Here is a 14,276-nt window from a genome sequence, read left to right as displayed (position 1 = left end):
CAGTATTATCTAATTTTTGCTGCACAACAGACCTATACGTAGATATTGTTATCTCTATTTCATAGATGAGGAAACTAAGTCTAGAAAGATTAAGTAATTTTCATAAGACAAGTGTCCTCAACATTCAATACTTTTGACACTCTGGGTCAGATTTTTTTTTTTTTTTTCGTAAACATCTTTACTGGCGTATAATTGCTTTACAATGGTGTGTTAGTTTCTGCTTCATAACAAAGCGAATCAGTTATACATATACATATGTTCCCACATCTCTTCCCTCTTGCGTCTCCCTCCCTCCCACCCTCCCTATCCCACCCCTCTAGGTGGTCACAAAGCACAGAGCTGATCTCCTTGCGCTGTGCGGCTGCTTCCCACTAGCTATCTATTTTACGTTTGGTAGTGTATATATATCCATGCCACTCTCTCGCTTTGTCACAGCTTACCCTTCCCCCTCCCCGTATCCTCAAGTCCATTCTCTAGTAGGTCTGTGTCTTTTATTCTCGTCATACAGAGTGAAGTAAGTCAGAAAGAGAAAAACAAATACTGTATGCTAACACATATATATGGAATCTAAAAAATAATAAAAAAATAAAATTAAAAAACTGTCATGAAGAACCTAGGGGCAAGGCGGGAATAAAGACACAGACCTACTGGGTCAGATTTTTTTTTAATGGGAATGCGGGGAGGCTGTCCTGAGCACTGTAGGATGTTTCACAGCATCTTTGTTCTTTACCCACTAGATGCCAGTAGCACCCCTAGGGTCATAAGAATCAAACCCTCTGCTGGATGTCCCCTGACAGGCAAAAATCACCCCATTTAAGAACCACTAGCAGAAAGTCAAAATTGCAATAAGCAACATAATTGCAATAAGCAACATAATTGCAATTTGAATGAAGAAAGGACTGACTCCACACTTCATTTGAAGCACAGAAGTGTCCCTTTAACTGTCACAGATTAACCCAGCCATCTGTTTTAAGGGAATCAAAGCATTATAGGAATCAGATGGTTAAAAACAAATCTGTTCTTAAGATTATGTTTGAGTAAATGCAATGGTAGGGACACAGAGTTAGTAGTAAGAATACTGATGTAAGACACAGACATCCCAGCACACTCCTGACAATACAGGAAATGAGTGGGGTGTTCAGACTAGAAAAGAATTACTTCCTAGGAACCCCTAGTAATTGGTTCTTATCACCTTGGTAATCAAAAAAAAAAGGAGTTGATATCAGAACCTTTATTAGTCTTTATATATGCACATATGTACAAAATGAGTTATTACTAAAGTAAGTAAGTGGTATTCATATCTCCTTTCTCCTTCCTAGGCAAGGAAAGAGAAGTCGATATTATGTTTCTAAGATCCTAAGGGATCCTTACCTCCTCACCTCCAGCAGAAAGCAAACAGTTTTGTGTTTCAATAGTCGCTTTTAGGGAGTGTGCTAACTGGGTCTAGAGTAAAGGGAGAGAGAGGCTTCTGGCACTGAAAAGAGGAAGCCAGACCAAGGAGACTAAGGAGAAAAAATGGGAATATCTGATTGTCCCAAATGCAAGACAGCCTTGCCTGCTTAGAAGAGACACTAGGAATGCAGAGATCGCAACAAGACACACGGCAGCCTTGAGAACAAGGGCATGGAGTCTCTGGAAGAGCGAGCAGTCTAAGCTTGACTGAAATCAGACTTCCTGCCAGCCAAAGTGGGCAGCAGTGAGGACGGTTTAGTCTGATTCAAAAAAAACTAATTAATATGATAATTTTCATATCCTAGAATTGGTGGACAAATATTCATACTTAACTATATATAAGTAAACTGTAAATAGTGTTAATTCCAGGTTGACATTCTAAACAAATCAACTGGTCACCTTTATAAGGTCTGAGTTTAAAAGTTTCTTTAGTTATAGTTAAATATCTGGTCTAGTGGTCTGTACAGTCTATCTAATCATAACAAGCAAGTCTGGGACCTATGGGGCAGAGGCAGGAAGGCGACCTCTTTTTTGAATGCTACTCTAGCCATGCTAATGTGTTTATCATAATTGGTATGTATATTCTTTAATTCAATTTAATTCAGAAAGTGTAATCATTCCCTCAACAAATACAAAAGAGTACCTGCTGTGTACCAGGCATGGCGCTAGAAGCTGGGATTCTATATTGAGAAAAGCAGATAATCACATTTCTTACGGATCTTAAACTTCTAGGTGGACTGGTGGACACCAGTAAAATAATCACACAAATGAATATAAAATTATAGTTTCAGGAAGGAGGCATACAGGCTAACATGAGAATTAAAATAGGAAGGTTTTCCTTGTTCAGAAGTCAGGGAACATTTGTCCAAGATGTGAGCGAGAACTGAAGAGATGAGTACGAATTAAATAAGCAAAGAAGGGAGGAGAGGGGCACCAAGTCCCAAGCAAAAGAAAGAGCCTGTGCAATCTCTGCTGAGAGGGAAGAAAATGGTGGGAGTGCAAAACGAAGGCCGGAGAAGTAAATAAAGATGAGAATACACGTTTAAGACCATGTTACAGACTTCAGTCTCTACGAAAAATAGGACACCACTGAAGCAGTTTAAACTGAGGATAAGATGAGAGGGTGGAGGTGGGAAGTGACATGATCAAACTGACACCACAAAACTGTAGCATAAGCTATAAAGGTCAATGTCATGGTCCTAGGATTCAAGAGGAGAGCTGATACGGGAGAGAAAGACTCACTTTAAAGGTCAAAAGAAATTAAGCAAGGAGAAATAAACCGCTATAATGAGTCCATTATGTGCCCTAAGAAATCTCATATGGCACTGAAAGATAGGAAATGCTCAGAAGAGAGAAGCTACACTGGAAAAATGACCTAACCAGTTGTACCAAAACTGTTACAGTTCTTCTCACATGGTCCTCCTCTGGCTAGAATTACCTGTGATATTTCAGGATGTGAACATTTTTCTCATTTTTTTGTTGTGTTAGAATTTTCATAGAAGTAATTCATGTTCATTAGGAAAGTACAAGTGTGAAAATGTAGATAATAATCGTCTATAATCTCACCAGAATTTATAATGACATTATTGCTGTGTGACTCACCATTCTCTAAGGGAAACTAAGCCCAGCCCAGTGGCCAGGGTAGGTCACTGGTTCTGTGAAGTACAAAGTACTTGAGGAAACAGAAGACACTTATATTACTGGATAAGTCAAGCCACAGCCACCAGAGAAGAGGCCAAAATCCAAATTCTGGAAAAAGCACATATGGACACCAAGTCTAGAGGTGTCAGAGATAAGATTGAAGTTAGCAGTACAATATGGAAGCCATTGGAGTCAGAACTGTCCTTGAACACCAGCTGGTATTTGAAGCTTATTATTACAGGCAGGCAGGTTTTTTGGTGCATGGGAAAACCTACCTAGTGCTAACATCTAGCCAGGTTTCAAACTGGTCTTTTTAAAACCAGTATCAGAACTATTGATACTTAAGATATTTGTCAAGTGACACCATAAAACTCCTAGAAGAGAGCATAGGCAAAACACTCTCTGACGTAAATTGTACCAATGTTTTCTTAGGTCAGTCTCCCAAGGCAGTAGAAATAAAAACAAAAATAAACAAATGGGACCTAATCAAACTTACAAGATTTGCACTGCAAAGAAAACCATAAAAAAAATAAAATGAAAAGACAATCTACAGAATGGGAGAAAATATTTGAAAATGTTGTGACCCACAAGGGTTAGATAATCTCCAAAATATACAAACTCAACAACAACAACAAAAACAAAAAACCCAATCAAAAAATGGTCAGAAGAACTTATAGACATTTCTCCAAAGCAGACATACAGGTGGCCAGTAGGCACATGAAAAGATGCTCAACATCACTAATCATTAGAGAAATGCAAATCAAAACTACGGTGAGGTACCACCTCACACCAGTCAGAATGGCCATCATGAAAAAGTCAACAAATAACAAATGCCGGAGAGGGTGTGGAGAGAAGGGAACCCTCCTGCACTGTGGGTGGGAATGTAAATTGATACAGCCACTATGGAGAACAGTATGGAGGGTCCTCAGAAAACTAAACATAGAATTACCATATGATCCAGCAATCCCACTCCTGGAAATATATTCAGACAAAATTATAATTCAAAAAGATACATGCAGCCTTATGTTCATAGCAGCACTGTTCACAATAGCCAAGACATGGAAACAACCTAAATGTCCATCGACAGATGAATGGATAAAATACACACACACACACACACACACACACACACACACACAGTGGAATACTACTCAGCCATAAAAAAGAACTAAATAACACCATTTGCAGCAACATGGATGCAACTAGAGATTATCATACTAAGTGAAGTAACTCAGAAAGACAAATACCGTATGATATCATTTATATGTGGAATCTAAAATATGGCACAAATTAACCTATCTACAAAGCATAAACTGACTCATAGACATAGAGAACAGACTTGTGGTTGCCAGGGGGAGGGGGAGAGGGAGAGGGATGGACTGGGAGTTTGGAGTTGGTAGATGTAAACTGTTACATTTAGAATGAATAAACAACAAGGTCCTAATGTATAGCACAGGGAACTATATATTCAATATCCTGTGTTAAACCATAATGGAAAAAAATATTAAAAAAGAATGTCTCTATGTGTATAACTGAGTCACTGTGCTGCACAGCAGAGATGGGCACAACATTGTAAATCAACTAGACTTCAATTTAAGAAAAAGAAAAAAAGATATTTGTCAAAAACACACATAAATACACACACACACACACACACACACACACACACAAATTCCTGGTATCCTCTCCAAACCTAATGAGTAAGTATCTCTGAAGTTAAGATTCAGAATTATACATTTTCAACAAGTTTAGATAATTCTTTTGTGTACTCAAGTGCCAGTATCAGGGGTCTAGGCTATGACTACCATGAAGCCTGCTGCTAAAAGAAAGCCCATGACTATTAAGAGCTAGTGACTATTCGAGTAACATTGACCTACTCTGCCTAGTAAAAGAAGTTCTTTTTCTCAGTAATTAGAAAAAAGCAGTTAAGGTCCAGAAGCCCTGGTCCCTGCCTTCACTATAGCCTTCCCAAAGCCCAAAGTCTAATACTGTAGTTCATCAATTGCATGAAATATTTTGGATCAGTGATCTTTTACAAATGAATTCAATTATAAGCTACCAAAAGCTGAATGGAATAAGACCTAGCTTCATTTAAAATATCATTTTTCCTTATTACATTATAATATTCCCTAAACCAACATAAAACCAAAAGAAGACTCACTTTACTTTCTTTTCTTAAATTTTCACCGAAGTATTAGGAGGTAGATCAAAACTTTCTATATCAGTGTTTTATAGCTTCTCAGGCTTATAAAGTGCTTAGCTGATATTGGAAGAGCAGAAACCATCAAGTGTCACTTTTTGTTGTGGATAAACAGATAGAAGAGGACAGACTGTGTGAGAATAATAGAACAAGACCAAGAAATCACAGAAGATAAAAAGCTGAATAAGCTTTTATTGAATAATAATAAAAGGTGAATCAACAAAATATCAATTGTTTCTTAAAGCAAGCACAACTGATATTCATAAGTTAAGTATAGGATTTAAGAATTATAAAATAATCTTCCCATGATATTCAGGATCAGTCAGATTCCCAAACACTGGATTGAATTCTGAAGTCCCCAAATCCAAGATATATGTGACATATTTATAAAGCATTCAGAACTAAAACCTGAATATAGGCTTGAAAATATTTACTTTAAATCACCTTAGCTGGTGAAAAATAAATAAGTGAAACTATTTCATGTATAGCCAGGTAGAAATGTTTTGTTAAAGCAAAAATCTGTAAAGGGTGATGTTTATTTGGTTTGTCCTCTCTAAACATTAGAAACAACAAACATAATAAGTAACTAAACACAATAATCTTTAAGATAGCAATAAGTCTTTGGACAAGAATAAAACTGGAGAGGAATGGAGAAATGTCTACAGGGGGTAAAGTTCTTTGCCCAGATGAACTATCATTCAAGTATGAGGACAAAATAAAGATGCTTTTCAACATGCAAGAACTCAGAAAGTTTTCTACCTGCATTGGTTAAGATTATTTCAGGTGTAAATGAAATAAATCTAATTCAAATAAGTTTAAACAGGAGAGGGACTCTATTTGCAACTAAGACCCAGTGCAGCGTAAATAAATACATTTTTTTTTTTTAAAAAAAAGGGACTTCCCTGGTAGTCCAGTGGTAAAGAATCAGCCTTACAATGCAGGGGACACGGGTTCGACCCCTGGTCAGGGAACTAAGATCCCACATGCCAGGGGCCAACTAAGCCTGCACGCCACAACTACTGAGCTCAGGCACCTCAGCTAGAGAGCCTGAGCACCACAAACTACAGAGCCCACGTGTCCTGGAGCCTGCGCACCACAACTGAAGAGAAAACCCACATGCCACAACGAATGATTCCCGCATGCCACAACTAAGACCCAATGCAGCCAAAAATAAATAAGTCTTAAAAAAAGAAGAGGGACTCTATTGGCTCAAACAACTGGGAAGAAAGGGGGTCATGCAGGTCTGACTATGCCCAGAGTCTCAACTATTAACATCAACTCTTCCTCTCTCTCTATTTTTCTCCTCGATCTGTTTGTTTGTTTTTCAGTCTGTGGCATCATTCTCTCTCCTACTGAATATATCCCTCCTCCAAATTGTGGGAAAAGAAGAAAACATGGTTGGAACTAGTCTGATTTTATATCATACCACTAGTAAAAACAAATCAAAACTGCATCAGTATATATAAATCCCCTGGAAAGACTGATCAGACTTGAGCCACCTCTTTTAAAAAATCCCTGTGCTCCAGGTGATCTTGTACTATGATGGGCTACACATCGATCAGATACCCATGTCTGTGGTCACAGACATAGAGTATAGTGACTTACAGCGCCACAAGGGTCACATCAAATGGCTAGTGCTAGAGGAGCAAATTTCTAAAGAAAAGCATGTTATTGCCATAAGAAGGTAGGAGACATAGTAGGCAGCTAAAACAGCAGTAATGCACTATGCCACCTATTATCCTTTCTGAAAAAAAATTCTGGAAATCATAATTCTGCAAAACAAACAAACAAAAAGAAAAGAAGAATAAAAATTCACAGAAAGAAAAATGCACAAGCAAGCAGAGAAACAAGCAAAATGTATATTTCTATCCAAATAATTGTTGATAATATGCTTATGAAGTAAAATACAGTTAAGATATACATGTATATTATTATGTAGTTTCTATACATTACATATATAATTGTTAAGAAAGGAGTTATAAAAACATAATAGGCATTTAAAAAACTGAAAAACTGCAGATGGTTCAAGATCGTTGTGTAGGGGAAGGAAGTGCTCAAGAGCAAAGAAAAGGTATCCTAAAAATCTCATCTTATTTAAATGGATAAAAGGGAGAAAGTTTTATATGTATTGTTCAGTTATCTATGTTAATAGGAAAACATATGTTTAAATACATATATGTTGAAATTTTAAAAGTAGCACAGAAAGAGTGGCTCTCAAATTTTTAAAGCACTAGAAGGAGAAAAACATGGGAAAAATTATCAAACCAGGACAAGCCACAAAGTGAGTTAAATATGGGCAAATAAGAAAGCATAATAAAAGGAAGAGATAAAAGAAGATGGCAGGAAAGAGAAAACATATAAGTAACTACAGTAAGTAGAAATGCATCACATTCCCACATTCTAAGAACACTGTCACATGAGGTTTTAAAAAAAAGCAAAATGGAAAATTCCGTTTTATTTTTAATCAAAAAATATATTATTTTTAATATTTAAAATATTTTAAAGGAATGACACAAAGAGATTGAAAAGAATGGAAATATCAAGATATTCCTGTCAAATGATACCAAATTTAAATCAAGAATGGCATTGTTAATATCTAAGCAGAGGTAGGGCAAAAATCAATGTGACAAAAAGGGAAATTTTATATTGAGAAAATATAAAATACCTCAAAAGAATTTAAATTTTATTCACCAAACAACACAATAACAAATTATATAATGGGAAAAAGTTAGATTCAACAAAAATTAAATCATGAAAACTTTTAACATACACCTCTCAGAAGCTGAAAGAAGTACACACATAAAAAAAGAATTGTAATTCTATAATGACAAGGCTAGACTTTTTCGACATTGAACTTTGTTCCTAACATCTAAAATATATACATTATTTTTAAATGTCTATGGCATATTTATAAAAATTAATCATGTACTAGGCCACGAAGAAAATCTCAATACACTACAAAATGTAGAAATAGTATAGGCCACATGGTCTACCCATAAAGCAATAAATATAGAAAGCAACAAAACAGGAATGTCATTAACTTCTTGCCAAGCTTGGAGGCTCAGTAACAACCTGCAACACTGCTGTGGGGATTCTCCCTTCTAGCCTTTCATAAGGAGTCCAGGGCCCTGACCCCTTATTCTTGATCATAATGGGGTGATCTGAAAGAAGGGGATGTGAATATGGGATAAATATTAGACAGAACAAGAAACTCTTGAGCATGGAGGGTCTCTCTCCTGCTGGGGAAGGGGAAGGTATGGATGCTCTTCACCTAAAGCTAACGGAAAGAATAGGTAGGGTATTGACACAAATTTCACTCAAGGAAAACTGGGAAGGATTGCAGGTCTTTCTGAGAATGCCCATTATTCTAAGCGTGTCATTTTTAGTGGGAAAATGATAGTTAATTTATTTATAAATTCACTGCGTGGCTTAAAGTACAAGACAGAATAGGAGCAGACATGAGGTGGAAGGCACAGTCTGGGACACATTCCATGAAGCTGTTGAGAGTGCTAAGCACAGGTAAACTGGCCTCAGTTTCTCCCCCATCCACTCTTCCTCCTCTGCATGCTCAGTTATCTCACAGTCTCCAATAACTCCAATCAATTTCCAGCCAGCATCAGTCTTTTTATTTCTGCTCCATGAATCTCTTCTCAAACGTGTCAGCCTCTTGCTGAACTTTCTGTACCTTACTGGACTGAGGGAAACTTGGCTCTCCCCTAAAAACATTGCTTCCCCTGCAGTCTTCTCAAAAGGAGGCTGGTGTTTCTCCCATGGCACTTCTACCACTGATTCTGAAGTAGGGTAAATGTCCTTCATGTTTTCATTGCAGCTTTCAAGAATTTGCCCTACCTCCTTCCTAAAAATCCATAGCTTTGAAACCAGGTTATCAAATTCACCCTCTAAACCATCATTATTGCTGTCATCTGAAGTCCCTAGGTCATATCCCTCACTTCTGAACAATTTTAGCCTGGCTCACCGTCACTCTCTAATACTACTCCTTTCATATTTGTGGTAATTTCAGTGTACATTTCAATAAATTCTCCTGGCACTCCAACCTGTTAGTTACTTGATTTTTTTCCTATAATAATAATTTTCTCGTACCACCTCAGTCACTCTTTCCCATTGCCAGATCCTAGACACAGCAATCTCTCCACAATCTCAGTTTCATAAATCTTATTCTCTGCCACAATCTCCTGTCTTGCAAGCTCATTTCCTATAGTCTTCCAAACCCAATAATCCTTTGATTCCACTGGGACTTCCAAGTCATTAATCCTACCACTCTTTCACGGTCCCTCATTCCTTCTGATGTCCTTACTCTTCTCCTCACCCAGTTTAGATTACATAGTTAATCCTGATAATTAATCCTTGTTATATTCCTTGCCCTTCTCTCACTGACGGGAATTTGCTTGGTGAAATTTATGCCACTGGTTATATCCAATCCTCTACCAACTCTAAGTCTGAACACATGAAGCTGAGCACGACTGGAGGAAAATGCAATTCCACACATGACTGCTCTCACTTTAAAATTCAACCATGAACCTCAAATGGGACCCTAAAATTGCCAGACAAAAAACCCATAGATCTTGGTCTACTGATTCTCCCACTCTCCTAGACAACTATTTCAGATGTTCTTCTCTCTTTGGAAATCCTACGAACACCTCCTTTATAAACATCAATCTCAGCATATAATCAGTTTCCTATATTATGAAGGATTTGAAATAATCAAAAGAGAACATCCAGAGACTTTCACCATCACATCTACACATACCTGCCTTCTCACCTGTTAGCAGAAATAATAAACTTGCAAGCTCCTATCTAAAGCCAATCTCCCACAAGTTCACTAGGTAACCATCTCTTTTTGCCTACTCGTAGACAAGTTTCTAGCAATTCTTCCCTTTCTCTCCGACATCAATTTTATGCTCTTTATTCTCCATCAGCATACAAAGAAACTATCATTTCTCCCATGTTTAAAAAAATCCTCTTTTCACTCTTCCCCTATAGCTACTACCCCCATTTCTCTGCTCCCCTTTCCAGCAAAACTCCTTTAAAAGCCGTTGGTATTCACTGTGGCCTATTTCTCTCCCACTCTTTCTTAAACTCATGCCAATCAAGCTTTGCCCCACTGCTGCACTGAAACCATTCCACTCAACATCATCAGTGATCTCCACATTGCTAAGCTCAATTGTCAATCTTTTTTTTTTTTGCAGTACATTTTTTTTATTGGACTGTAGTTGCTTTACAATGGTGTGTTAGTTTCTGCTGTACAACAAAGTGAATCAGCTATATGTATACATATATCCCCTCCGTCTTTGACCTCCCTCCCACCCATCTAGGTCATCACAGAGCACTGAGCTGAGCTCCCTGTGCTATACAGCAGGTTCCCATCTAGCTATCAATTGTACACATGGTAGTGTATATAGGTCAATCCTAATCTCCCAGTTCGTCCCACCCCCCCTTCCCCCACTGTGTCCACATGTCCATTTTCTTCATTAAGAAAGGAGTGATACACTTTCTTCACTTGGCTTTCCATATATCACACTCCCTTGTTTTTTCTATTAGCTCACGCATTTCTCTTCTCTCCTTTGATATTTTCTCTTCTTTTTTTTGATCTTTTAATATTGGAGTGTCCCAATGTTAAATCTTTAGTCCTCTCCTCTATCTACACTCATTCTCTTGGTTATCACATCCATTTCCACAGTTTTAAATACCTTCAATAAACGGCTGACTACCAGATTTAAATCTCTAAAACAGGTGTTCCTTCAAAACTCCGGACTAGCCTATCCTACCCTTAACATTTCCACTTAGATATCTAATAAACATCTCAGATTCAGTATGTCTAAAACCAACTCCTGATACCAACTACGTTAGTCAGCTCAGGCTGCCATAATAAAAAACCACAGACTGGGCTCAAACAGCAGGAATTTATTTCTCACAGTTCTGGAGAATGGAAGTTCCAGATAAGGGTGCCAGCAGGGTCACTGTCTGGTGAGAGGTCTCTCCGTGGGTCGCAGATGGCCACCTTTTCTGCGTGTCCTCACATGGCCTTTTTCCTCAGTGTGTGCAGATCTTTATCTTGTTCTTTCCTCTCCACCATCTATTTCCAACAATCAGAGTGATCCTTTTAATCACAAGTCAGATCTTACTCTCTCATTTCATTCAAGTCTTTGTTTCAGTCTTAATTTTTCAATGACCCCTACCCAGACCACCCTATTTAATATTAAAACCTCCTCCTCCACATACATTGCCCCTCTTCCTCACCCCATTCTGCTTTTATTTAACATCTTCTAACATATTATATAATTCACTTAATTGTAATGTCTATTGTTTATGTCTGCCTTGATTAGCATTTAGGATCTATAAGAGCAGTAAATTCTGTCTATTTTGTTCACTGACATATTCTGAGTGCCTATAACAGTGCCTTATACATAGCAAGTACCCAATACATATTTTGGATGAATTAGTAAGTTAATTCTATTCTTATATTAATGAATAATAATAAGTATTTGAGCAACTGTTCATGACAGTGCTTAGTTGAATATTAATTGTCATCATTTATTAAATGCTTACCATGTACCAGGCACTCTGTTGGACAGCTTACAAACTTTATAATTCTGATAAAAACCTTGAAAGTCAGGCCTTACTATCAACAATTTGGAGATGAAGAAACAGAGAATCTAAGAAATTATAATGAGTTGCAGGCAGATCTATCTGTCTTCAAAACCCCATGCTTCTTTCTGCTACAATATGCTGCTTCTGCTTTCAGTTTATTTGTTTCACACCCTTTTTGGAAATGCAGGGTATGATGTAACCAAAAGTCATAACGTTGCATTTATTTTCATCTCTTGCCCGACTCCTTTTCTACCGAAAAACCAAAATCCAATCTGCTGATTATGTCTCCATATGTCAGAGAAAGAGGTCCACGTTTCCCATAGTACTCAAGTCAGAGGGAAATATTTAAAGAACTAAGTATTAGATCAGAAAGAAGAACTTTCAACATAGACTCTTAAACATCAGTGAAACTGAAAATTAGCACATAGTTATCAGGAGAAATACTTTTATTTCTCCATTTTGCTTCAGAATAGAAAGTTAAGGCAGGCATATTCTGTCAGAATTTCCAAAACTGAAAAGACTTTCATGGCTGAAGGTCGAGGAATGTGAAAAATTTAAAAAGAATATTGAATCTATCTATTCAACAATCCTTTTAAAATGTTTTTTGAACTCCTATCACTAAATAACTTTTACCTCTTATAAATCTGCAATTAGGAATGGGATGAGGTAATAACCAATTCATCATAAACTCATTTTTAGGGACTAACTAATGTTAAATAAAATCCTTTCTCACATATAAGAACATTGTCAAATATGACATTACTTCTATTTTGTCCAATGATGACTTGAAAAAAATTTTAATAAGGTCATGTTTTAATTTTTTTAATTATATGTTCAATGTAATAAATTTAGAAACTTTTCCACCTGTTTGTCAAGCTAGGCTTCAGCATAAATAAAACTATGGTTAAAATATATACATATATGTTTAAAGTGACAAGAAATGTGGCCATGAACATAAATGGATTGTTTTGTGCAACATTTAAACTATTACATAATCTTATATGTCTGAGTTAAATATTCATGTATTGATAGATTTATTAATGTCTCATTTATTTGCAATCTTCTTTTTAAAACCCAGCACTAGCAAGGTGCTAACATTTAACTAATGAGTAATGGAGACAAGATATTCAGAGTTCATCAAGAGCCCATAAACCTTACCATCACTTAATGTCATGCCATGCCTTTAATGTTTAATATAAAAATATTTTTAATTGAGGAAATTAAATTTAACATTTTCATTAAATTTTTTTAATTTTAGCTAATGCCCTAAATTATGAATACTCAAAATATAGATTCATAAATAGAATTGTAAACATGTAGAAATGTTTTAACATTTAAAGATTAAGATACCATGCACTGGGCTTCCCTGGTGGCGCAGTGGTTGAGAATCTGCCTGCTAATGCAGGGGACACGGGTTTGAGCCCTGGTCTGGGAGGATCCCACATGCCGCGGAGCAACTAGGCCCGTGAGCCACAACTACTGAGCCTGCGTGTCTGGAGCCTGCGTTCCGCAACGAGAGGCCACGATAGTGAGAGGCCCGCGCACCGCCATGAAGAGTCGCCCTCGCTTGCCACAACTAGAGAAAGCCCTCGCACAGAAACGAAGACCCAACACAGCAAAAAATAATTAATTAATAAACTCCTACCCCCAACATCTTCAAAAAAAAAAAAAAGAAAACCACAGCTTTAAAAAAAAAAAGATGCTATGCACTATGATTAGATACATAACTCTACTTTTTTGGATTTCTTCCTTTCTACTTAGTCTGTGAGATTTAAGAAAAAAAAGAGAATTGACTTTATTTTTATTTAACTTTTAAATGTATATAACTCCTGTATCTCCCCAACCAGGTTGTCAGCCTCATGAGAGCAACCAAATTTGATATTCATTGTATATCCAGGAGTTATCCTGATGTCTTGCATACTGTAGCACTCAAAAGAAAGGAGAATAAAAGGAAGAAAAGAAGAAAAGCAACATTAAAGCAGATAGCAGTTATAAAGTTAATGGAAGGAGCATTAGCCTTCATTTCAGTTCAACAGAATTTACTATGTGACAGGTACTGTGTTAGGATCTAAAGTCTTATAATCTGCTTACTTGAAAAAGTCTCTTAAACTAAACATTAGTTTCATTATCTGGAATGGGGATGAAAATGGATTGGTAAGAAGATTTAATGACGCAAAATATAGAATGCACTATAAACTTTTCAAAAACTATACAAATACACATAAGGATGATAATGATAAACTAGTTACTAAGTATTTTGCAAATTTAATTTCAAGTATAATCTCAATTACTTTCATAATTCTATCTCAATTTAAAACTTATCACCTTGATATACTGTCTTTGTAAGAAAAAGCTGTTAAGCAAAGGAACTTTA

The 14,276-nt window shown here is 36.7% G+C and overlaps 1 protein-coding gene across 1 annotated transcript in view; it reads right to left on the bottom strand.

Annotated features, from left to right (window-relative positions):
• Positions 1-549: 549 nt before the first annotated feature.
• Positions 550-14,276, bottom strand: part of RAD51AP2 (RAD51 associated protein 2) — a 48,054-nt gene continuing 34,327 nt past the window's right edge. The window contains exon 4 of the mRNA XM_022554155.3: positions 550-11,387. The gene's annotated coding sequence lies outside the window, so the exon portion shown is untranslated. The remainder of the gene's footprint in view (positions 11,388-14,276) is intronic.

This window comes from Delphinapterus leucas, chromosome 13 (assembly GCF_059928025.1).
Source record: "Delphinapterus leucas isolate spDelLeu-1000000601 "Yukka" chromosome 13, BTC_Dleu_Yukka2, whole genome shotgun sequence".
In the NCBI taxonomy this organism is placed as follows: Eukaryota; Metazoa; Chordata; class Mammalia; order Artiodactyla; family Monodontidae; genus Delphinapterus; species Delphinapterus leucas.
Note: the sequence above shows the minus strand (reverse complement) of the source record. Positions and strands in the feature narration are given on the sequence as shown.